Consider the following 27,617-nt stretch of genomic DNA (forward strand, 5'->3'; position numbering starts at 1 on the left):
CATTGCTAGCACAGCAGTCTGCGATCTAACCGCAAGGCAGCAGCGAGGCTGGGGGAGGAGAGCCCACCATTGCTGAGGCTTAAGTAGGTAAACAAAGCCCTGGGAAGGTTGAACTGGGTGGAGCTCACAGCAGCTCAAGGAGGCCTGCCAGTCTCTGTAGACTCCACCTCTGGGGATGGGGCAGAGCTAAACAACAACAACAACAAAAACAAAAACAAAGCAGAAGAAACCTCTGCAGACGCAAGCAACTCTGTCTGACAGCTTTGAAGAGAGTGGTAGATCTTCCAACACAGAGGTTGAGATCTGAGAATGGACAGACTGCCTGCTCAAGTGGGTCCCTGACCCCTGAGTAGCCTAACTGGGAGACATCCTCCACTAGGGGCAGACCGACACCCCACACCTCACACGGTGGAGTACACCCCTGAGAGGAAGCTTCCAAAGCAAGAATCAGACAGGTACACTCACTGTTCAGCAGTATTCTATCTTCTGCAGCCTCTGCTGCTGACACCCAGGCAAACAGCATCTGGAGTGGATCTCAAGCAATCTCCAACAGACCTACAGCTGAGAGTCCTGACGGTTAGAAGGAAAACCAACAAACAGGAAGGACACCCACACCAAAACCCCATCAGTAAGTCACCATCATCAAAGACCAGAGGCAGATAAAACCACAAAGATGGGGAAAAAGCAGGGCAGAAAAGCTGGAAATTCAAAAAATAAGAGCGCATCTCCCCCTCCAAAAGAACGCAGCTCATCGCCAGCAACGGATCAAAGCTGGATGGAAAATGACTTTGACGAGATGAGAGAAGAAGGCGTCAGTCCATCAAACTTCTCAGAGCTAAAGGAGGAATTATGACCCAGTGCAAAGAAACTAAAAATCTTGAAAAAAGAGTGGAAGAATTGATAACCAGAATAATTAATGCAGAGAAGGCCATAAACGAACGGACAGAAAACCATGACATGAGAAATAAGTGACAAATGCACAAGCTTCAGTAACTGACTTGATCAACTGGAAGAAAGACTATCAGTGATTGAGGATCAAATGAATGAAATGAAGCGAGAAGAGAAATCTAAAGAAAAAAGAAGAAAAAGAAATGAACAAAGCCTGCAAGAAGTATGGGATTATGTAAAAAGACCAAATCTACGTCTGATTGGGGTGCCTGAAAGTGAGGGGGAAAATGGAACCAAGTTGGAAAACACTCTTCAGGATATCATCCAGGAGAACTTCCCCAACCTAGTAGGGCAGGCCAACATTCAAATTCAGGAAATACAGAGAAAGCCACAAAGATACTCCTCGAGAAGAGCAACTCCAAGACACATAATTGCCAGATTCACCAAAGTTGAAATGAAGGAAAAAATCTTAAGGGCAGCCAGAGAGAAAGGTCGGGTTACCCACAAAGGGAAGCCCACCAGACTAACAGCAGATCTCTCGGCAGAAACTCTCCAAGCCAGAAGAGAGTGGGGGCCAATATTCAACATTCTTAAAGAAAAGAATTTTCAACCCAGAATTTCATATTCAGCCAAACTAAGTTTCATAAGTGAAGGAGAAATAAAATCCTTTACAGATAAGCAAATGCTAAGAGATTTTGTCACAACCAGGCCTGCCTTACAAGAGACCCTGAAGGAAGCACTAAACATGGAAAGGAACAACCGGTACCAGCCATTGCAAAAACATGCCAAAATGTAAAGACCATCGAGGCTAGGAAGAAACTGCATCAACTAACGAGCAAAATAACCAGTTAATATCATAATGGTAGGATCAAGTTCACACATAACAATATTAACCTTAAATGTAAATGGACTAAATGCTCCAATTAAAAGACACAAACTGGCAAACTGGATAAAGAGTCAAGACCCATCAGTCTGCTGTATTCAGGAGACCCATCTCACATGCAGAGATATACATAGGCTCAAAATAAAGGGATGGAGGAAGATCTACCAAGCAAATGGAGAACAAAAAAAAAGCAGGGGTTGCAATACTAGTCTCAGATAAAACAGACTTTAAACCATCAAAGATCAAAAGAGACAAAGAAGGCCATTACATTAATGGTAAAGGGATCAACTCAACAGGAAGAGCAAACTATCCTAAATATATATGCAACCAATACAGGAGCACCCAGATTCATAAAGCAAGTCCTTAGAGACTTACAAAGAGACTTAGACTCCCATACAATAATAATGGGAGACTTCAACACCCCACTGTCAACATTAGACAGATCAACGAGACAGAAAGTTAACAAGGAGATCCAGGAATTGAACTCATCTCTTCAGCAAGCAGACCTAATAGACATCGACAGAACTCTCCACCCCAAATCAACAGAATATACATTCTTCTCAGCACCACATCACACTTATTCCAAAATTGACCACATAATTGGAAGTAAAGCACTCCTCAGCAAATGTACAAGAACAGAAATTATAACAGTCTCTCAGACCACAGTGCAATCAAACTAGAACTCAGGACTAAGAAACTCAATCAAAACCGCTCAACTACATGGAAACAGAATAACCTGCTCCTGAATGACTACTGGGTACACAGCGAAATGAAGGCAGAAATAAAGATGTTCTTTGAAACCAATGAGAACAAAGATACAACATACCAGAATCTCTGGGGCACATTTAAAGCAGTGTGTACAGGGAAATTTATAGCACTAAATGCCCACAAGAGAAAGCTGGAAAGATCTAAAATTGACACTCTAACATCACAATTAAAAGAACTAGAGAAGCAAGAGCAAACACATTCAAAAGCTAGCAGAAGGCAAGAAATAACTAAGATCAGAGCAGAACTGAAGGAGATAGAGACACAAAAAATCCTCCAAAAAATCAATGAATCCAGGAGTTGGTTTTTTGAAAAGATCAACAAAATTGACAGACCACTAGCAAGACTAATAGAGAAGAAAAGAGAGAAGAATCAAATAGATGCAATAAAAAATGATAAAGGGGATATCACCACCGACACCACAGAAATACAAACTACCATCACAGAATACTACAAACACCTCTATGCAAATAAACTAGAAGATCTAGAAGAAATGGATAATTTCCTGGACACTTACACTCTCCCAAGACTAAACCAGGAAGAAGCTGAATCCCTGAATAGACCAATAGCAGGCTCTGAAATTGAGGCAATAATTAATAGCATACCAACCAAAAAAAGTCCAGGACAGATGGATTCACAGCTGAATTCTACCAGAGGTATAAGGAGGAGCTGGTACCATTCCTTCTGAGACTATTCCAATCAATAGAAAAAGAGGGAATCCTCCCTAACTCCTTTTATGAGGCCAACATCATCCTGATTCCAAAGCCTGGCAGAGACACAATAAAAAAAGAAAATTTTAGACCAATATCCCTGATGAACATCGATGCAAAAATCCTCAATAAAATACTGGCAAACCAGATCCAGCAGCACATCAAAAAGCTTATCCACCATGATCAAGTTGGCTTCATCCCTGGGATGCAAGGCTGGTTCAACATATGCAAATCAATAAACGTAATCCAGTATATAAACAGAACCAAAGACGAAAACCACATGATTATCTCAATAGATGCAGAAAAGGCTTTTGACAAAATTCAACAGCCCTTCATGCTAAAAACTCTCAATAAATTCGGTATTTATGGAATGTATCTCAAAATAATAAGAGCTATTTATGACAAACCCACAGCCAATATCATACTGAATGGGCAAAAACTGGAAAAATTCCCTTTGAAAACTGGCACAAGACAGGGATGCCCTCTCTCACCACTCCTATTCAACTTAGTGTTGGAAGTTCTGGCTACGGCAATCAGGCAAGAGAAAGAAATCAAGGGTATTCAGTTAGGAAAAGAAGAAGTCAAATTGTCCTTCTTTGCAGATGACATGATTGTATATTTAGAAAACCCCATTGTCTCAGCCCAAAATCTCCTTAAGCTGATAAGCAACTTCAGCAAAGTCTCAGGATACAAAATTAATGTGCAAAAATCACAAGCATTCTTATACACCAGTAACAGACAAACAGAGAGCCAAATCATGAATGAACTTCCATTCACAATTGCTTCAAAGAGAATAAAATACCTAGGAATCCAACTTACAAGGGATGTAAAGGACCTCTTCAAGGAGAACTACAAACCACTTCTCAATGAAATAAAAGAGGACATAAACAAATGGAAGAACATACCATGCTCATGGATAGGAAGAATCAATATCGTGAAAATGGCCATACTGCTGAAGGTAATTTATAGATTCAATGCCATCCCCATCAAGTTACCAATGAGTTTCTTCACAGAATTGGAAAAAAACTGCTTTAAAGTTCATATGGAATCAAAAAAGAGCCCGCATCTCCAAGACAATCCTAAGTCAAAAGAACAAAGCTGGAGGCATCACGCTACCTGACTTCAAACTATACTACAAGGCTATAGTAACCAAAACAGCATGGTACTGGTACCAAAACAGAGATATAGACCAATGGAACAGAACAGAGTCCTCAGAAATAATACCACACATCTACAGCCATCTGATCTTTGATAAACCTGAGAAAAACAAGAAATGGGGAAAGGATTCCCTGTTTAATAAATGGTGCTGGGATAATTGGCTAGCCATAAGTAGAAAGCTGAAACTGGATCCTTTCCTTACTCCTTATATGAAAATTAATTCAAGATGGATTAGAGACTTAAATGTTAGACCTAATACCATAAAAACCCTAGAAGAAAACCTAGGTAATACCATACAGGACATAGGCATGGGCAAGGACCTCATGTCTAAAACACCAAAAGCAATGGCAACAAAAGCCAAAATTAACAAATGGGATCTAATTAAACTAAAGAGTTTCTGCACAGCAAAAGAAACTACCATCAGAGTGAACAGGCAACCTACACAATGGGAGAAAATTTTTGCGATCTACTCGTCAGACAAAGGCTAATATCCAGAACCTACAAAGAACTCAAACAAATTTACAAAAAAAAAACAAACAACCCCATCAAAAAGTGGGCAAAGGATATGAATAGGCATTTCTCAAAAGAGGATATTCATACAGCCAACAGACACATGAAAAAATGCTCATCACCACTGGCCATCAGAGAAATGCAAATGAAAACCACGATGAGATACCATCTCACACCAGTTAGAATGGCAATCATTAAAAAGTCAGGAAACAACAGGTGCTGGAGAGGATGTGGAGAAATAGGAACACTTTTACACTGTTGGTGGGATTGTAAACTAGTTCAACCATTATGGAAAACAGTATGGTGATTCCTCAAGGATCTAGAACTAGAAGTACCATATGACCCAGCCATCCCATTACTGGGTATATACCCAAAGGATTATAAATCATGCTGCTATAAAGACACATGCACATGTATGTTTATTGCAGCACTATTCACAATAGCAAAGACTTGGAATCAACCCAAATGTCCATCAGTGACAGACTGGATTAAGAAAATGTGGCACATATACACCGTGGAATACTATGCAGCCATAAAAAAGGATGAGTTTGTGTCCTTTGTAGGGACATAGATGTAGCTGGAAACCATCATTCTCAGCAAACTATCGCAAGAACAGAAAACCAAACACCGCATGTTCTCACTCATAGGTGGGAACTGAACAATGAGATCACTTGGACTCAGGAAGGGGAACATCACACACCACGGCCTATCACGGGGAGGGGGGAGGGGGGAAGGATTGCATTGGGAGTTATACCTGATGTAAATGACGAGTTGATGGGTGCTGACGAGTTGATGGGTGCAGCACAACAACATGGCACAAGTATACATATGTAACAAACCTGCACGTTATGCACATGTACCCTAGAACTTAAAGTATAATAATAAAAAAAAAAAAAAGAAAATAACTACACAGACAGAGGAAGATACAGTAATTGTAATATTTTTAATTTGCTGGTCTCTTAATTGGATTACTGACCTCAGGGTGGATCCCTTCAAGAAACAGGGCTAGAAAAACATGTAGTTTATAGGGCCTAATAAGCAGGCATAGCCATAAGACAAAGACAGATTTTGAGAGGGATCTATTTGCTTCTAATTCCTGGAGTTCCATGGGAAAAAACAGGGACTTTTTTTTTTCCCCCAAAATGGGGTCAATGTTGCCTTCTCTGGCTTTCCCAAGGAGCCCCAGGCTATCTTAGGGCCTCTCATGTGTGCAGCAAGAGATGAGAAAAATAGCTCAGTTAGCTGAGGAGAAAAAAACCTTTTCCAGAAAAACAAGATCCACAAACAGAAAAGACATAAAGGCCTTTTAAATATACCTATAGCTTAGATATTCACTTTTAATTAAGCTGACTTTTAACCATAGCTCTCCTTTTTTAAGAAGTCCTTTTAAATCTCTCATTACCTGACCTTACCCATGCCAAATGGCCAATACTTCTGGCTCTTGAACTCATAGAGGGGCAGAGAATACAGTGATTTTTGTCATTCCAACAATGAGTTTGCACAGAGAGGGAGAAGCCAAAAGTCTAACAGGTAATAACTTTTAGCTTTTTGCTAGAATGTCAGGTTTCTTGGTTCCCTCACCCCTGCGATGGAGCACTATCAACCCTGAGTCCTGTGAAGGGAGAACAGACAAACAAATGTTGCTCCTCAAGAGATTGCCAAGCATTTTAATGTCTGAGGAAATTAAACCTTTCCCAGTTTAGGGGATGCATCTGAGGGAAGTATCCTGTGGTACAGAGATGTGATTATCCATCCATGAATAGAGGACAGAGGAGGAAAACTTTTTTTTTATTTCTCCACAGTCTGAGTGCCAAAGGAGTTCCAGTGATTCAGGATGCACTTGAGAGGAGTGCAGGCTGAAGATGATTGGTTACCCATCTGGAAAGAGGGGGAAAAGGCATCTATTTGTTCCTTTCTTTTCACAGCAAATACCTGGGGTACATAAGGGAGAAGAAAAAGCATCCCCTTTTTGCTTTCAACCTTATATCCCTGAGTCCCAGCAGCCTTTGCAGGTGCTACCCATTGGTGCAAGTGTGACCTTCACCCATGTAATGGGCAGGCCTAGTGGGTATAAATATTTACACTCACCTATGCACTGCCCTATCCTCTGGCTGTTGGTAAACTTTGGGTTCCCTAGACTACATCTGTGCCATGGATAAGAGCATGACCTCCTTCCATGAAGCAGGGGGGCACCCAATTGGCAGGAATTAGTCATGCTCACCTGTGCTGTGCCACTAGACTTCCACTGTCATTTGCATCCGGGTCCCTCAAATCTACTTTTCCTTTTTGAGCCTCAAATCGAAGCTTGGGACAAAAAGGTGCATCAGGAGAGTGTATGGACCCATTAAGTTAGTTCCAGGTGGCCCTCGTCAAATTGCAGCCAACAACCAGCAGGAGCAGCTCCTCTGTTGCTTCCCTATCATAAGCATGCGAAGCTGTGGGACCAAGCCCTCTTCAAAGAAGGGAGAGAAAGGGAGTCCCAGGAATTGGGGACCTGGCCTGATGAGGTGTCTCCCAAAGGAAAAATAAACTGAGCCCTCTCATAGAAAAACTCCCTGTATCTGCAGGACTATGTTGACTCCTGACATGGGGGAGGGAAAAACAACTTAAGTGAAGGGGAGGGGCTTGCAGGGCAGCCTACTTTTCAGTGGTAGGTAGGGTTTTATTCAAAAGTAACATAATGTTTTTCCAGGAGAATTTAAACACTTGGGTTAAATTCTGGAAGGCCTCTAAATACTGCTCAGGGTCATGTGAAAACTTTCCACAATCCCCCTTAATTTGCCTGAAGTACTGTAGAGAAAAGGGGACCTGGACCTTAATGGGGCTGAATTTACAAGACATCTGTTGTATGGGTGGGAGTGAGTCTGGGACCTGCCTAACAAGGATTTCTAGGATGGGGCAAGCTTGAGAGAAAACCTGGATAGGGAGGTGAAGAGAGTTGACTTTCCCACTGGAAGTATCTCTGGGGTTTGCTTCCTTCGTTCCCTGAAACTACCCCTTGGATCCTCTCCTGAGATGGCCACTAGGCGGGTTGAATCAATCCTACTACATGGGCAAAGGTCCAGGTTACGCTGCAAGGCAAAGAAAGTCTGCACATATGGGACCTCAAACCATTTGCCATCATGTTTACAGAAAAGGTCCAGTTGCAGGATGTTATTAAAATTAATGCTTCCTTTCTGAGGTCATGCTTCTTTTCTGTGCCTCAAGGTGCTTGACAGTAAATTGGCAACCACGGAAACAATAAGAAGAACATTTTTGTCACAATACATGTACAGATGTCAAGGCACACTTCATTTCATCTGTGCTACTCTTAACCTTCAATTTTATACTCCTGATGCCTAAGCCAAATGCTCATTCTACCCAGTAATATTATCTCTGTGGTTTGGAACAACACCCTTAAAATTGTATGTAAAGGAGAGGACAGCAAGAAAGAAAGAAAGAAAGAAAGAAAGAAAGAAAGAAAGAAAGAAAGAAAGAAAGAAAGAAAGAAAGAAAGAAAGAAAGAAAGAAAGAAAGAAAGAAAGAAAGAAAGAAAGAGAAAGAAAGGGCGATAGGAAAGACTAGAGATCCTAGTGCCAACACCTTAATGGGCTTTCCAGGATGGGAGCTCATCTAGGGGTCCTCAGGCAACACCAAGGTGTGGCTTGACCAGATTCCTTCAGTTGCCCCAGAGTCTTATTTTGATCCCACGTGATGGCTAGACCTCCATGGAAGGAAATTGGATTGGAACAAAGCCAACATTCCCAACACCCGAGGGTGATGGGGGTTTGGCAGTGTCCTTCCCAGCAAGGCTGTCCTCCATATCTTAAGTCCAGCAGCTGTGCTAGTCGCTTTTAACTGGCCAACAGACGCTCAGTACTTTTTGCTCATTTTGGCGATTGTGGAGTTTAGGGACTCTGCAAAAAGGATAGGAAATATCAAGTCCATTTTTATCCACTCTTCTGCAGATCCCAGAAAACGTCCCCAAAATGTCATGGGATCCTTGAGGTGTCACATCACCAGCCAGAAACCACTGTGGCTGGTAGTAACGTGTGCCTGAGTTATGCTCATGCCCGATGGGCTCATTTCACCCACTTGACCCAGCAGGTAGCACTAGGCTCGCACTACCGGTTCGGATCCCACACCTGCCAATGGAAAACCAGACACAGAGCAATGAGGGGTGTGTGAGTGAGTGAGCATGGGGTCCAGTCATTGCAGACACCAAGCATGCCAGCTGCTGCAGTAGGTTGGGCAGCTCCAGGCACCCGCAGTACTGGCTTTGTGCAAAGCTGCAGCTGGACCAGTACTGCAGGTGTGGCTTCCACTTCAGGCACCCGCTACTGAACAAGGGGAACACTGTGGTGCCTAGAAGCTTGGAGACACCAGGAACCACAGAGTCCCAAAGAGGGTTCAGCCTAGGCTCAAGGAGTCCCTAATTCTGGGATCCCTGAAGGACTGCAGCTCTTCTCTCCTTTTTGTCACCCGCAACATGACGATTGGAGCAGAGGGCATGTTTTAGACCTATCTGTGTGACTCTTTCAGTCCTACCACTTGGCACACATCTGGAGTTATTTTCCCAAGCCCAGGAAGAATGATGTACGCAGACAACTGGACACTGAGCATGGCAGAGAGGAGCTTCACTGAGCAACAGAACAGCTCTCAGAAGATGCAAAGTGGGTGGCTCCTAACCTGGAAAAAGCAACGTAAGTTCTCACTCCAGACTGTGAACTCCACCCAGAACTGACAGCCTGGCCCCCATGCTTCAAGCCATTCCTGGCTTGAAGGAACCCAACCCTTTCTACCCAGGATCCTGTCTGCCTCCTGCTGCTATCAATCATGCTGTCCACAGCATCCAAATTGTTCTACCCACGGTTGACTGCAAGCCCTTGGAGCCGCCCTCAGCGGCCCCTCGGCCTCCCTCCCATGCTTGTTGGCACTCAAAGTCTGGAGGGGGCCAAGGTGGGAGGGGACGGGCATGTTAGTACTGCCCAGAGTGCACACACACACCTGGCCAGGTCACGACAGTGCACAGGCTCCGCCTCAACTTTGCTGTGAAATCGGAGCAGGCACCAGGAGCAGGAAGTGGCCAGGTAGCGGGAAAAGGCACTTCTGAGCCTGAGGGGGCAGCTGGGGGCTTCCTGCTTCCCCAAGAGTGCAGGGACACCTGGGTCCGCAGCCACCATTGGGCGGCTGCAGCTTCGCACCTGAGGGCGGGGCTCCTACCCCACCAACTGGGAAGAGGGCGAGGATTCTGCCTATTCCTGGGTCCCACTGGCTCCATGGAGCACCACAGCCCTGGCCACACCTCCGCCGCTGCAACCTGCATCATCCCAGAGGCGGCTGCAGAAAGGCTGCCGCTGCCATTATTTTGCATCTTACATCATTGTGCTAGATAGATGCCCTTATCATTATGTATCATCGTGAAATGTTTCTCTTTATCTCTACTGAAGCTTTTCGCCTTATGATCTGTTTTGTCTAACATTGGAATAACTATATTTACTTTCTTTTGGTTACTTTCTGCACAGGCTATCTTTATCCATACTTTTAACACATTTTGTATCTTTAGAGTGAAAGTGTGTCTCATGTAAGCAACATTTTAAACAGACTTTTAACCAGTTCGACAATCTTATTCTTTTTTTTTTTTTTTTTTTTTTTTTTTGAGACGGAGTCTCGCTCTGTCGCCCAGGCTGGAGTGCGGTGGCGCAATCTCCACTCACTGCAAGCTCCGCCTCCCGGGTTCACGCCATTCTCCTGCCTCAGCCTCCCGTGTGGCTGGGACTACAGACGCCCGCCACCGCGCCCGGCTAATTTTTGTATTTTTAGTCGAGACGGGGTTTCACCGTGTTAGTCAGGATGGTCTCGATCTCCTGACCTCGTGATCCGCCCATCTCGGCCTCCCAAAGTGCTGGGATTACAGGCGTGAGCCACCGCGCCCGGCCGACAATCTTATTCTTTATTTGGAGTATTTAGTCCTTATACTTTCAGTAAAAGTACTACCGTAGTTAAGTTGCTATGTACCGTCTTACTATTTATTATGTATTTGGTCCATCTGTTTTATGGTCCTTCTTCTCCTTTCTTTTCTTCTTTTAGCAACTTTTTATTATTTTATTTGTGGTTCTTCTTTTATTAGTTAGGCAATGTTTCTTCTTTCTTCTTTCTTGACTTTTTCTTGGTCAAATAAATGTTTGATTTTATTGTTCCCTTTATTACATTTTAAGTTTTACATTCTATTGCTATTTAATGGTTATCCTAGAGATTACATCATTAATTCTTGACTTATTACAATTTAATACAAAATACTACTTTTATTATTTTCCAATATTACATAAACTTTATAACTTTTAAATTTCGCTTACATCCTACTTTTTTCTATGACTTTTATCCATATTAGTTATTACATGTATATTCTATTCTATAAGACATTTTGATTATTGTTTGAGTAGTAAATAAGTAGTGAATATTATTTACTCATATATTTACCATCTTGGGTTCTTCATTTAAAAGTTATAAAGTTTATGCAATATTGGAAAATAATAAAAGTAGTATTTTGTATCAAATGGTAATAAGTCAAGAATTAATGATATAATCTCTAGGATAATCATTAAATAGCAATAGAATGTAAAACTTAATTTTATATTTCCAACTGAAATAATTTTTCTTCTGCCTAAAGAAATCCCTTTCTGGTTGGTTGTTCTTACTACAGGTTTGCTAACTACAAATTCCTTCAGCTTTTATTTACCTAAAAATGCTTTTATTTTACCTTTCCCTTTTGAAGAATATTTTTACTGTAGAGAATAGAATCCTAGGCTAGTACAGGGTAGGGGTCTCTGTGTGTTTGTGTTGTCCCACACTGATTAGATGTCAACCCATGGACTTGAGAATTTCATATATTCTCTTTAAGTCATCTTTCAATCTTTGTGTCTTTAAAATTAATTTGTCTTTCTGGAGATAAAAATGAGTAAAATGTTCCCTGAAATTGATGAAACTGTTCTATCGTTGATTGAGATTATGGTTGTACAACTCCATGAATAAACTAAAAACTGTTGGATTGTGAACTTTATTTTTTATTTTTTATTTTTCTTTTTTTTATGAAACAGGGTCTCACTATGTTTCCCAGGCTGGTCTCAAACTGCTGAGCTCAAGCAATTCACATGCTTTGGCCTCCAACGTGCTGGGACTACAGGCATGAGCCACCATGCCAGCCTCCTTTAAATATTTTTAACTTTCTTTTTATTCAGGACTCAATGTTATACTGCCTGGCCTATACCTCCCTGCAGGCCTTTGGAGAGGGGGTGCCTCTTCCCTATGCCTGATGTTTGCTTCTCTGGGCAGGGAAGGAGCTTTAGTGTATAACGGCACCAGCCTTTCCCTACCCTTCTACTTCCTCATGGTGGTGGTCTGTGAAGGGGGGTGAGCTTCTCTCATTGGACTTCTTGGCTGACTTGGTGCCTCCTTTTTCTTGCTTGGGAGCAAGTCATCCACAGGGAGCAGGCATTCCTCTCAGCTTCTCCAGGGACAACTCTGTTCCTTGGCCTGGGGACCAGCCAGGGAGTACGTTCATTTGTGTGACTCTGTGTAAGTCTGTCTAGTTCTGGGGTTCAGCAGTGGGAAAGTACAAGCTGTCTCCTTCCTCTTTCTCTTTAGGAGCTTCTTTGCAGCTTTGCCCCTTCTTCCTTCCTCCTTCTCTTGGCAGTTGCCTCATCTACAAAAGCTCATGCTCTCAGATTGCTTTCTTGAATACCATAAGTTTTACAAGGCCCAGGACCCAGTCTTTGCAATGATGATGGGGGAGCAGTTTTGAGACCTCAACATCTGGTGCATAGGCCACATAGCTCTTGAAAAAGAGACAAGGAGTTAGATTTTGCAAAGCAAAATATGTCCAAAGTAACTGGGGCAATTGATAAGACCAGGCAGGGGAGATCTTGATCTTCATTAGTGTCTTCTGAAGTGAGCCTATGTGGGTTTTAACCACGAAAGTATGGGGAAAAATTATAATCATTGTTATGAATAGATTTTTATACTGAGTTATTGGCTTTTAACTCCTGTAGCTTGGGAAGAAGCTTTGAGCCTTAGACCTTGGTGGGATTCTGGGGCTTATGATGCCATTAACTGTAGGCAAGTGACTGTCTCTAGAATCAAGGCCTTAAGCAAAGGTGAAGGGCCTAAAGAAACATGGGATCCTTCTCAGGTCTGGAGGAAAACACAGGGATCCTAAAACGTGGCAAAGTCACGAGAACCAAGTGGCATGGCATTGCCAACCATGCTGGTGCAGCAAGTGATGCCTTGCTAATCCTGTCTATGCTCTTAGCTCACTAGAATTATTGAGAGTTTGGCACAGGGGAGTCTGGTATAAAACTAGAGCTATGCTCAATCCAATGAGACAAAGCAGTTCCTGGGGGAACCCTAACTCCATCCAGGCACTGAGACCTCTTTTTTTAAAAAAAGTCTTAATCATTTTATTATTTTATCACATGAAAATGCATTGTATTTGTCTGAACATTACAAATAATGACATATCATTGTGTTTAAAAGCCCAGTATTACTATATTATTGACATTTTTATCCATTTTAGCGTAAACTCTACATCCACCTGTTTGCCTCCGAGAGATTGCCACCTCCTTGGGGACAGGGACCATGTCTTATCTTTGTGTTGAGACCTTCTTTAACTGAGGCAGAAAATAAATTTAAGACTCAAATTTCATTGAATTTTTAATTCACAAGGGCAAGAGAGATTGATTTTGGACTTCAGTTTGTAAACTTATTTAATTTTTAAAAATTTTATTTATGTATTTATTTTTCCTAGGACTCTTTTTTTCCTTTTACTTATATTTTAAGTTCAGGGATGCATGTGCAGGATGGTTATATAGGTAAACTGTGTGTCACGGGGGTTTGGTGTACAGGTTTATTTCATCACCCAGGTAGAACTTTTTGGATGCTAATGTTTTCCTTTGAAATATTATAATTGAAAAAACCTCTATAATGCTTTTTTCTATCATTAGAAGATTTGGGTATTTATTTTATTTTACTCTAGGAAGATTGTACCTGCATTGTGTCTCATACAGACACATCAAATCATGTCTTATAATAATTTTCAACTTCAGATACTGTGTGGGCTTGGAGTAAATTTAATTGACATGCTCTTCTAACACATGTAGGAACTCCCAGGGGCACACTTTATATGGCCCATCAGCAGCTCCAGGAGATGCCCAGAGGCATGGGGGTTGTTTTGGAGGAACCTCATGAAAATAGAAACAGCTGTATGGAGGGATAGCTAACCAGGGAAATTTCTCCCAAGAAGAAAATGGCATCCTTGATGTGAACAGCTTTTCCCAAGTTCACAGATTAAGACTGCTACCATCATCAAACTCTTATCTTTGAATTTTTTTCTTGCTTATGCCCCTATGAACAATAGAAGTGGAAAGGGGGTCTGTTATGTGCACTTATGGGGTATACTTTTATTTGTAAAGGAGTTTGCAACCGGCCTTATACATGGATAACCTTATACTTTGATAAATAAAGAATAAAGACCCAATATAGGTGAGAAACGTTAAGGTACATATGTTGCTTCATAATCAGTCAAAAACAAAGCATTGTTTCACTTCTCTTAACCCATATCATGGGTTAAAGAGAACATCGCCAGGAGGCCTTCACTCTTCTAGAAGGGCATCATTTGTTAGGTCCTTCTTCCATGGTTTAAAGTTAAAAAAAGCAATGATTAGAAATGTATCCTCATGATAAGCTCTATGGCAAATTTTACTCTAAAGGCTACAGTTCACAACAGACTTTAAATTCTCTTGTGAAAGCTATATCGGGATGGCTAAACAGAGAAGTATCTGTGCAGCTGCTGGCACTTGTGACCTATGGAGAAATACATCAAATGAAGATTATAGAAATTCAGTGGTAGGGAATTGCCAAAGAAATTGCTTAGTCAAGTGAGTAAATTTTTTATCTAGCTCATTCTTTGATCTCTTTGATTTTAGAAGGTTTGGTTTATGGGGGCCTTGGGTAAAGAGCATATTCTGGACTCTTGGTATTATCTTCCCAACAGTGATAATAATAGTCTCCCTGGCATGCTGTACTCTCTCAAAGGTTTTAAGTGTTTGCATGCAGACATCTCTAGAACATCAAGTGAATGGTCTCCTTTCAACTGGAATGACAAGAGCTAAAAAAAAGAAAAAAAAAAAAAAGATGTGCAACAATGAGGACACCATAACCTACAAACAATGTGCTGAGACCAGAAACCCAAAAATGATGATAACTGAGAGTGGTGCTAAGGCCCTAAGTTTTGGTCACACTCTCACCTAAGTGGGAACTTGACCAAAAAGGGGAAATTGTTTTAATAAAATTCTGGGAGGCCATTGTCTTGAATTAAGCTCATGCACTATGCCCCAGCAGACCAAACCAAACCAAAATGGAGTTGCTTGTGCTAAGGCTTTAAGGAAACACATAAATTCTAGAACAAACCAGATTTTGTTTTTTCCCCTGCAAATCTTTATAGCAAACATTCCTAACAGCATAGGTATCCACCCCCGGAGGTTCCCATTAAATCTTTTAACCAAATCCATTTCTTCTCGCCTAGAGACCATCAAGCTTCAGATGATCATGCAACAAAGGTTCCAGCCAGTTCCAGGTGAAGACACCACCCATGGCCATCAAGAAGCTACTGTGTCTCCACCAGTTAGAGCAGGGCAAGAGTTCTGTGATCCTCAATAGGTAGGGACTATGCCTCAAGCCAGCATGAAGTAGTTACAGAAAAAAAACATTGGTCCTTCTGCCTCCTATAAAGATTTATGGGGATCACATCTTTCAGGGGCGAGATGAGGCAGGAAAGCACGGTCTGGAGGCAGGGAACGTAAGACCAATTCACACTTCAGCTGTGAGAGGAAATATCCTCTCCATAGGGCATACACTAAGTAAGTGACTTTGTAACTTTATTTCTTCCTCTTCATTTACATAGGGTGTACCCAAAGTTTTAAACTCACAAAACTCTGTAACAGGGCCTTTGAGACTCTGTGCCTTGCCCACTCCCACACTGTGGAATGTACTTTCATTTTCAATAAATCCCTTCATTCTTTCCTTGCTTTGTTTGTGCATTTTGTCTAACTCTTCATTCAAGACACCAAGAAGCTGAACTCTCTCCACCATTAACATCCTGAGTAGCTAGCACTACAGATGTATGCCACCACACCCAGCTAATTATTTTTTCACTTTTTGTAGGGACAGAGTCTCACTGTGTTGCCCAGGTTGGTCTCAAACTCCTGGCCTCAGGATATCCTCCCATCTTGGCCTCCCAAAGCACCAGCCACCATTGCTCTGCCCCTATATTGCTTTATTTGCATATTATATTAAATTCTATTTTAATCTTGCTGATTTTAGTTTACTTTTCCTGTCAATCACTGAAAGAGGAGTATTGTAATCTGAAACTAATATAATTATGAATTTCTCTATTTCTCTTTTTAGTTTGGTTACTTTTTGCTTGTTTTTTGAATCTCTTTAATTAGAAACATACACATTTATGATCATTGTGTTTTCCTGATGAGTCATATTTTTATCTCTATGAAATGTTGCTCATTCATCTCTGCTAATAGTGTTTGTCTTAAATTCTACATTGCTGATTTTAATATAGTAAGATATTAATATGCTTGCTGTTCACATGGTATATCATTTTTTTCAAGTTTATACTTTGAACTTTTCTGTGTCTTTTTATTTAATGTGTCTCAATTTCATCCAGTTTGAAAATTTCTGTCTTTTTTATCTCACTTGGTGCCTTGTTTTATGCTAGGTGAACATCTTTTAGTATTCTACTATCTTCTTATTAGCTATATATTTATTTTAGTGGTTGCCTTCAAATTCAAAATATGCATCTTTTACTAGTTGAGGCCTACCTTAAAGTTATATTGCATGGGCTGTTGTATAACACCAAAAACATCCAAGGGTATAATTAAGTTTTCTCCCCACTCCATTCTTCATGTCATTGTTGACATACTTTTTACTTCTACATGTCATAAACTATACATTGTTATTGTTTTTCTTTAAAAAGTCAATTACCTTATAAATAAAGTAAGAAAAAACTATCTTTTAAATCTAAATATTTACTATTTCTAGAACCTTTTTCCTTTGATATAGATTGAGATTTATGTCTGTCATAATATTCCTTTATCCTGAGTCCTGAGATCTTCACTTTACATTTCTGGTAGTGCAGATCTTCAGGCAAAGAATTCTTTCTGCTTTCATTTTTCTGAAGATGTCTGCATTCCTTTTTTTTTCTTTCACATATTTAACACTGTCTTAAAGAGTCTGTTACTCTTCAACTATCTCAGTATACTTTGAAATATAAAAGTATTAATCATTGTTGGAACAGTTATTCTAAATCTTCATAGGTAATTCCTATGACAATATTAGTTGACTGAGAACATATTATCATTTTAAATATATGTTAAACTGGTCAGGTGCTGTGGCTCACACCTGTAATCCTAGCACATTGGGAGACTGAGGCCAGTGGATCACTTGAGCCCAGGAGTTAGAGACCAGCCTGGGCAACATGATGAAACCTGGTCTCTATTAACAAAAATTAATTAGTCAGGTATGATGACATGCACATGTAGTCCCAGATACTCAGGAGGCTGAGGTGGGAAGATCACCTGAACTCAGGAGCTTGAGACTGCAGTGAGTCATGATGATGCCACTGCATTCCAGCCTGAGTGACAGAGTGAGACACTGTCTCACAAAAATAAAATAAAATAAATAAATATATGTAAAATTTTGCACTAAGTCAGAACACAACTAACAGTTTGAACATAGTGTTCACACTCAGCATTCAGTAAAAGAAACATTCACATGTTAGGTTGCTTTTGAATAGAAATCACTAATTTAAGTAAATAGGATATAATTTCTAATGGGTTAAAAAGGAAGAAATCGGAAAGCATTCTGAGATGGCTGAATAGGAACAGCTCTGGTCTGCAGCTCCCAGCGTGATTGACACATAAGATGGGTGATTTCTGCATTTCCAACTGAGGTACCTGGCTCATCTCACTGGGGCTGGTTGGACAGTGGGTGTGGCCCACGGAGGGTGAGCTGAAGCAGGGCGGGGCATCACCTCACCCAGGAAGCACAAGGGGGCAGGGGATTTCCCTTTCCTAGCCAAGGTAAGCTGTCAGACTACCTGGAAAAATGGGACACTCCTGCCCAAATACTGTGCTTTTCTCAAGGTCTTAGCAACAGGCAGGCAAGGTGATTCTCTCACGTGCCTGGTTTGGCAGCTCCCACATCCATAGGGCCTTGCTCACTGCTTGTGCAGCAGTCTAAGATTGATCTGCGAGATAGCAGCCTGGCTGGGGGAGGGGCGTTCACCATTGCTGAGGCTTCAGTAGGTAAATAAAGCGGCCTGGAAGCTCTAACTGGGCGGATCCCACCACAGTTCAACAAGGCATACTGCCTCTAGACTCAACCTCTGTAGGCAGGGCATAGCTGAACAAAAGGCAGCAGACAACTTCTGCAGACTTAAATGTCCCTTCTGACAGCTCTGAAGGGAGCAGTTGTTCTCCCAGCACAGCATTTGAGCTCTAAGAATGGACAGACTGCCTCCTCAAGTGAGTCCCTGACCTCCGTGTAGCCTAACTGGGAGACACCTCCCAGTAGGGGCTGACAGACACCTCATATAGGTGGCTGCCCCTCTGGGACAAAGCTTTCAGACGAAGGATCAGGCAGCAATATTTCCTGTTCTGCAGTATTTGCTGTTCTGCAGCCTCTGCTGGTGATACCCAGGCAAACAGGGTCTGGAGTGGAACTCCAGCAAACTCCAACAGACCTGAGGCTGAGGGCCCTGGCTGTTAGAAGGAAAACTAATAAACAGAAAGGATCAACATCCATCAACATCAACAAAAAGGTCATCTACACCAAAGCCCCATCTGTAGGTCACCAACATCAAAGACCAAAGGTAGATAAAGCCACAAAGATGGGGAGAAACCAGAGCAGAAAAGCTGAAAATTTGAAAAATCAGAGCACCTCTTCTCCACCAAAAGACTGTGGCTCCTCATCAGCAACAAAGCTGAACAGAGAATGAAAAGGAACAAAGCTGGATGGAGAATGACTTTGATGAGTTGACAGAAGTAGGCTTCAGAAGTTCTGTAATAACAAACTTCTCTGAGCTAAAGGAAGATGTTTGAACCCATCACAAGGAAGCTAAAAACCTCAAAAAAAGATTAGACAAATGGCTAACTGGAGCAAACAGTGTAGAGAATACCTTAAATGACCTGATGGAGCTGAAAACCATGGCATGAGAACTTCATGATGCATGCTCAAGCTTCAGTAGCTGATTCGATCAACTGGAAGAAAGGATATCAGTGATTGAAGATCAAATTAATGAACTAAAGCAAGGAAACAAGGTTAGAGAAAAAAGAGTAAAAAGAAACAAACAAAGCCTCCAAGAAATATGGGACTCTTTAAAAAGACCAAATCTACATTTGATTGGTGTACCTGAAAGTGATGGGGAGAATGCAACCAAGTTGGAAAACACTCTGCAGGATATTATCCAGGAGAACTTCCCCAACATAGCAAGGCAGGTCAGCATTCAAATTCAGGAAATACAGAGAACACCACAAAGATACTCCTCAAGAAGAGCAACCCCAAGACACATAATTGTCAGATTCACCAAGGTTGAAATGAAGGAAAAAGTGTTAAGGGCAGCCAGAGAGAAAGGTGGAGTTACCCACAAAGGGAAGCCCATCAGACTAACAGCAGATCTCTCAGCAGAAACCCTACAGGCCAGAAGAGAGTAGGGTCCAATATTCGACATTCTTAAAGAAAAGAATTTTCAATCCAGAATTTCATATCCAGCCAAACTGACCTTCATAAGTGAAGGAGAAATAAAATCTTTTACAGACAAGCAAATGCTGAGAGATTTTGTGACCACCAGGCTTGCCTTACAAGAGCTCCTGAAGGAAGCTCTAATCATGGAAAGTAACAACTGGTACCAGTCACTGCAAAAACAGGCCGAACTGTAAAGACCATCAATGCTATGAAGAAACTGCATAAATTAACGGGCAAAATAATGAGCGAACATCATAATGACAGGATCCAATTCACACATAACAATATTAACTTTAAATTTAAATGGGCTAAATGCCCCAATTAGAAGACACAAACTGGCAAATTTGAAAAAGAGTCAAGACGCATCAGTGCACTGTATTCAGGAAACCCATCTCACTTGCAAAGACACACATAGGCTCAAAATAAAGGGATGGAGGAAGATCTACCAAGCAAATGGCAAGTAACAAAAAATCAGGGGTTGCAATTCTAGTCTCTGATAAAACGGACTTTAAACCAACAAAGATCAAAAGAGACAAAGAAGGCCATTACATAGAGTCAATTCAACTAGAAGAGCTAACTATCCTAAATATATATGCACCCAATACAGGAACACACAAATTCATAAAGCAAGTCCTTAGAGACCTATAAAGAGACTTAGACTCCCACACAATAATAGTGGGACACTTTAACACCCCATTATCAACATTAGACAGATCAATGAGACAGAAGGTTAGCAAGGATATCCAGGACCTGAACTCAGCTCTGCAACAAGCAGACCTAATAGCCATCTATAGAACTCTCCACCCCAAATCAACAGAATATACATTCTTCTCAGCACCACATCACACTTATTCTAAAATTGACCATATAATTGCAAGTAAAGCACTCCTCAGCAAAAGTAAAAGAACAGAAATCACAACAAACTGTCTCTCAGACTATAGGGCAATCAAATTAGAACTCAGGATTAAGAAACTCACTCAAAACTGAACAACTATATGAAACTGAACAACTTGCTGCTGAATGACTACTGGGCAAATAATGAAATGAAGGCAGAAATAAAGATGTTCTTTGAAACCAATGAGAACAAAGACACACTGTACCAGAATCTCTGGTACACATTTAAAGCACTATGTAGAGGGAAATTTATACCACTAAATGCCCACAAGAGAAAGCAGGACAGATCTAAAATTGACACCCTAACATCACAATTAAAAGAACTAGAGAAGCAAAAGCAAACAAATTCAAAAGCCAGCAGAAGGCAAGAAATAAGTACAATCAAAGCAGAACTGAAAGAGATAGAGATATGAAAAAACCCTCCAAAAAATCAATGAATCCAGGAGCTGCGTTTAAAAAAAAAAAATAGATAGACTACTATACAGACTAATAAGAAAAGAGAGAAGAATCTAATAGATGCAATAAAAAATGATAAATGAGATATCACCACTGATCCCACAGAAATACAAACTACCATCAGAGAATACTATAAACACCTCTATGCAAATAAACTAGAAAATCTGAAATAAATGGATAAATTCCTGGACTCCTACACCCTACCAAGTCTAAACCAAGAAGAAGTTGAATCTCTGAAAAGATCAATAGCAAGTTCTGAAATTGAGGCAGTAATTAATAGGCTGCCAACCAAAAAAATCCAAGACCAGACAGATTCACAGTCGAATTCTACCAGAGGTACAAACAGGAGCTGGTATCATTCCTTCTGAAACTATTCCAAACAATGGAATAAGAGAGAATCCTCCCTAACTCATTTTATGAGGCCAGCATCATCCTGATACCAAAACCAGGAAGAGACACAACAAAAAAAGGAAATTTCAGGCCAATATCCCTGATGAACATCAATGCAAAAATCCTCAATAAAATACTGGCAAACTGAATCCAGCAGCACATCAAAAAGTTTATCCACCACAATCAAATCGGCTTCGTCCCTGCGATGCAAGGCTAGATCAACATACACAAATTATAAACCTAATCCATCACATAAAAAGAACCAATGACAAAAACCACATGAATATCTCAATAGATGCAGAAAAGGCCTTCAACAAAATTCAACATCGCTTCATGCTGAAAACTCTTAATAAACTAGGTATTGATGGAATAGATCTCAAAATAGTAAGAGCTATTTATGACAAACCCACAACATATATCAAACTCAGTGGGTAAAAGCTGGAAGCATTCCCTCTGAAAACTGGCACAAGACAAACATGCCTTCTTTCATCACTCTTATTCAACATAGTATTGGAAGTTCTGATCAGGGCAATCAGGCAAGAGAAAGAAATAAAGCATATTCAAATAGGAAGACAGAAACTCAAATTGTCTCTGTTTGCAGATGACATGATTGTATGTTTAGAAAATCCTATCGTCTTAGACCAAAATCTCCTTCAGCTGATAAGCAGCTTCAGCAATGTCTCAGGATACAAAATCAATGTGCAAAAATCACAAGCATTCCTATACACCCCTAACAGACAGACAGCCAAATCATGAATGAACTCCCATTCACAACTGCTACAAAGAAAATAAAATACCTAGGAATACAACTTACAGGGGATGTGAAGGACTTCTTCAAGGAGAACTACAAACCACTGCTCAAGGAAATAAGAGAGGACACAAACAACTGGAAAAACATTCCATGCTCATGGATAGGAAGAGTCAATATCATGAAAATGGACATACTGCCCAAAGTAATTTATAAATTTGACATTATCCCCAATAAGCTACCATTGACATTCTTCACAGAATTAGGAAAAACTAATTTAAATTTCCTATGGAACCTGAAAAGAGCCCACATAGCCAAGACAATCCTAAGCAAAAAGAACAAAGTTCGAGGCATCATGCTAACTGACTTCAAACTGTACTAAAAGGCTACATTAAGCAAAACAGCATGGTATTGGTACCAAAACAGATATATAGACCAATGGAACAGATCAGAGACCTCAGAAATAACACCACACATTTACAACCATCTGATCTTTCACAAACCTGACAAAAACAAGAAATGGGGAAAGGATTCCCTGTTTAATAAATGATGTTCAGAAAACTGGCTAATCATGTGCAGAAAACTGAAACTGGACCCCTTCCTTACACCTTATACAAAAACTAACTCATGATGGATTAAAGACTTAAACCTAAGACCTAAAACCACAACAACCCTAGAAGAAAACCTAGGCAATACCATTCAGGAGTCATGGGCAAAGACTTCATTACTAAAACACCAAAAGCAATGGCAACACAAGCCAAAATTGACAAATGGGATCTAATTAAACTAAAGAGCTTCTGCACAGCAAAAGAAACTATCATCAGAGTGAACAGGCAACCTACAGAGTGAGAGAAAATTTTCGCAATCTATCCATCTGACAAAGGGCTAATATCCAGAATCTACAAACAACTTAAACAAATTTACAAGATAAAAACAAATAACCCCATCAAAAAATGGACAGAGGATATGAACAGACACTTCTCAAAAGAAGACATTTATGCAGCCAACAAACATATGAAAACAAGCTCATCATCACTTGTCATTAGAGAAATGCAAATCAAAACCACAGTGAGATACCATCTCATGCCAGTTAAAGTGGCAATCATTAAAAAGTCAGGAAACAACAGATCCTGGAGAGGATGTGGAAAAATAGGAACGCTTTTACACTACTGGTGGGAGTGTAAATTAGTTCGGCCACTGTGGAAGACAGTGTGGTGATTCCTCAAGGATCTAGAACTAGAAATACCATTTGACCCAGCAATCCCATTACTGGGTATATACCCAAAGGATTATAAATCATTCTACTCTAAAGACATATTCACACATATGTTTATTGTGGCACTGTTCACAATAGCAAAGACTTGGAACCAACCCAAATGACGATCAGTGATAGACTGGATAAAGAAAACGTGACACATAACACAGAATACCATGCAGCCATGAAAAAGGATGAGTTCATGTCCTTTGCAGGGACATGGATGAAGCTGGAAAACTTCATTCTCAGCAAACTAACACAAGAACAGAAAACAAAACACCACGTTTTCACTCATAAGTGGAGTTGAACAGTGAGAACACACGGACACAGGGAGGGGAACATCACACACTGGGGCCTGTTGGGGGCGGTGGGGGGCTAGGGGAGTGACAGTATTAGGAGAAATACCTAATGTAGATGACGAGTTGATGGGTGCAGCAAAGCACTATTGCACGTGTATACCTATGTAACAAACCTGCATGTTCTACACTTGTATCCCAGAACTTAAAGTATAATAAAAATAAATAAATAAACAAAAAATCTAAAATTCATATGGAGCCCCCAAAAAATGCCCAAGTGGCCAAAGCAATTCTAAGCAAAAACAACAAAGCTGGAGGGACCCCTTTTCCAGGCTTCAAATTATATTAAAAGTCTCTAAGAACTAAAAACACGTGGTATTGGCATAAAAAATAGACACATAAGTCAATGGAACAGAATAGAGAACACAAAAAAAGAGCTACATATTTACAACCAATTGATCTTTGACAGATTTGATGAGAACACACGCTGGGGAAAGGACACATTGTTGAATAAATGGTACTTAGAAAATTAGATAGCCATTTGCAGAAGAATGAAACTGGACCCCTATCTCTCAACAGTAACACAAATTAACTCAAAATGGATTAAAGACCTAAACATAAAAGGTAAAACAATAAAAATCCTAGAATAATACCTAGAAAAAACTCTACTGGACATTGGCCTAAGCAAAGAATTTATGACCAAGTCCTCAAAAGCAAATACAACAAAGACAAAAACAGACAAATGTGACTATATTAAACTAAAACTCTTCTGCCCAGCAAAGGAAATAATCAACAGAATAAAGACACAATCTGCAGGATGGGTGAAAATATTTGCAAACTATTCATGTGACAAAGGTCTAATATCCAGAATATATAAGGAACTCAAACAACTGAACAACTAAAACAATGAATGATATCATTAATAAGTGACCAAAGGATATGAATAGATATTTTTCAAAAGAAGACACACAGGTATATGAAATAATATTCAGCATCCGTAATCATCAGGGAAATGCAAATTAAAATCACAATGTTATATCATCTTGACCCAGTCAGAATAGCTATTATTACGCACTTTGGGAGGCTGAGGCAGGTGTATCACCTGATGTCAGGAGTTTGAGACGAGCCTGCCCAACATGGAAAAACCCCATCTGTACTAAAAAATACAAAAATTAGCCAGGCATGGTAGCACGTACCTGTAGTCCCAGCTACTCAGGAGGCTGAGGGAGGAGAATCGCTTGACCCGGGAGGCAAAAGTTACAGTGAGACAAGATCACCCCAACTGCACTTCAGCCTGGAAGACAAAGTGAGACTCTGTCTCAAAAAAATAAAAATAAATTTAAAAATAACAGATTTTGGCAAGAACGCAGGGATGAGGGAACTCATATACTGTTGGTGGGAATGTAAATTACTAAAACCTCTATGGAAAACACTATGGAGATTTCTCAAAGAACTGAAGATAGAACTGCTATTTCATCCAGCAATCCCGCTATTGGGTATCTACCCAAAGGAAAAGAAATCTATACATCAAGAAGATACCTGCACTCATATGTTTATTACTGCTCTATTCACAATAACTAAGGTATGGAATAAACCTAAGTGTCCATCAACAGCTGATTGGAGAAATAAAATGTGGCATATATACACAATGGAACACTATTCAGCCATAAAAAAGAATGAAATCACATTTTTGGTAGCAACATGGATGACACTGAAGGCTTTAGAGTCAGACACAGAAAGACAAATATCACATATTCTCACTTACAAGTGGGAGCTATTAATAAATAATGTATACCAATGGGTATCAGGTATGGAATGATACACAACGGAGACTCAGAAGGGTGAGGGGGTTGGAATGAGTGGATGATGAGAAATCACTTAATGATTATGATGTACATTATTAGGGTGATACCTTAAAACCCCTGACTTCACCGCTATGAAATCTATGCGTGTAACAAAATTGTACTTGTACCGAATACATTTCTACAAATAAAAAGAGATGCCTGATAATAAGACACTAAGTGACCATAAAAATACACACTAGGCCCATTAACATGAGCTGATGGGTTTGTCAGCTGGTCAGAATCTTAGCATAAATCAAATTGAAAGGTTAGTGAAAGGAAGTCTGGGAAATGTGTTAATATAACTTTCAGAATGAGCACAAAGTATGACACAGTCATGAATTATTTACATCATTATACAAAGTTGCCTTTTGGAGAGGACGCTTTCTATGGTCGAATGGACAACGTGCCCCATCCTGTGAGTGTCAGCCACTTTTTGAGTAACTCCGGTGCTTGTTTAATGGACTCATGTACAAAACAGCCATGGTAATGAGCTGAAGGTTATGTATGAGGTCAACAAAATGGATTTTCTCTTCCCACAGCTTCTCTGCCTGCTGAAACCACTCATTGCCCAAATGTCAATGATAGCGATGATACATTAAGTCCCAGATTGGCACGCATTCTCTACTGATTGATTATACTGGACCTCTTCCACCATAGAGAGACAAGAGCTTTTTTTTCCACTGGATTGGACAATTATCCTATATACGAATATGCCTTCCTTGGCTGCAGTGCTTCTGCCAGCATCATCAAGCACAGACATATGACAACATTTGTATTGTCATTATGCTATTCTGTGCAAAGTGGTTTCTGATCAAGGAACTAATTTTACCACAAAAAAAGTACAGTGAAGAACTCCTACTTAGGGAATTGACCAATATTACTATATATATATATATTTCTTTACATAGAAGCAGCTGCCTATCTAGATCATTGGAATATCCTACTAAAAACATGTTGCTACTTGAAAAGCACCATCTGCAAGGCTGAAAAAACTCCATAAAATGCAGTCCTTTATTTGAATCAATGATTATATGTGGTGCTTTTTAGTTTTGTGACCAAAATGCATAATTTCAAGACTAGAGAGATAAAAGTGGGAGTGGTTTCTTTTACTATCATATTCAACAATCTATTTATTATATACTCTTGTTTCTCACTCCCATGAGTCTGAGGTCTGTCAGTCTAAAAGGCTTCCCAAGAAACGAGTGACTTCATGTAAGTAGGCAACACTGTCCTGGTGACATGGAAGTTGAGACTGCCACCTGGACAAGTTAGGCCCCCAGTGCCACTGAATCAACCGGTCAATAAAAAGGGATTGATTCTAGCTATCAAGGGGAAATAAACACCATCAAAGAAGAAAGAATTATGCCTAGAAACCAAGGAGTTCTCTGAGAAACATCTAATTACTTCAAGTTCAGTAGTAATTAATTAAAGACCACAGGAATGCAATGAAGGCAGGGTCACTAAAGACTCAGATGCTTTAGGAATTAAGGTTTGAGTCTTCCCACCAGATAAAAAACAATCCCAACATAGGAATGGCTGAGGGAAAAGGGAATCTGGAGCAGGAGGTATTAAGTGTAACTACTATTTACAGCTTACTGAAAAGAGGACTGTAGCAGCTATGCCTATTTTCCCTCTTGTTGAGGAGGAATTACAAGCATCCTCCACATAATCTCTTCTTGGGGGACTAAGTAAAAATAAAAATGTATAGCTGAAACACTGGTAATCAGAGCTGACCAGAAATTTTGCTATTCTAAGAAACATACTCCTTACAATATAGACAGATGTCCCCTAGTAGAGTACGAATGTGTCTTTTCTGTAATAACCTGCCTCCACATCATCACCCTGCAGTCCATTGACAGCCTCTGAAGAAGACAGCACTATAAATCTGAGGAAGATCAGTTTAAATGATGCTGACCATAAGGAAAAATCAGGACGAATCATTATCTCATTGTCTTAAAGATAAATTAGTATCCTTTGCTCTTATCCTGAATGTGGACATACTTTCCCTAAGTTCCATTTCTGTTAGTAGCTAC

The 27,617-nt window shown here is 40.3% G+C and overlaps 1 protein-coding gene and 1 long non-coding RNA gene across 4 annotated transcripts in view; both read right to left on the reverse strand.

Annotated features, from left to right (window-relative positions):
- Positions 1 to 25,085, reverse strand: part of LOC140709242 (uncharacterized) — a 31,915-nt gene extending 6,830 nt beyond the window's left edge. The window contains exon 1 of the long non-coding RNA XR_012089670.1: positions 24,937 to 25,085. This is a non-coding gene — a long non-coding RNA (uncharacterized lncRNA). The remainder of the gene's footprint in view (positions 1 to 24,936) is intronic.
- The window catches only part of LOC103224857 (selection and upkeep of intraepithelial T-cells protein 1-like), a 218,709-nt gene that overhangs the window by 63,258 nt on the left and 127,834 nt on the right, over positions 1 to 27,617 (reverse strand). The gene's annotated exons all lie outside the window — the stretch shown is intronic.

The sequence above is a fragment of the Chlorocebus sabaeus genome, chromosome 20 (assembly GCF_047675955.1).
Source record: "Chlorocebus sabaeus isolate Y175 chromosome 20, mChlSab1.0.hap1, whole genome shotgun sequence".
In the NCBI taxonomy this organism is placed as follows: Eukaryota; Metazoa; Chordata; class Mammalia; order Primates; family Cercopithecidae; genus Chlorocebus; species Chlorocebus sabaeus.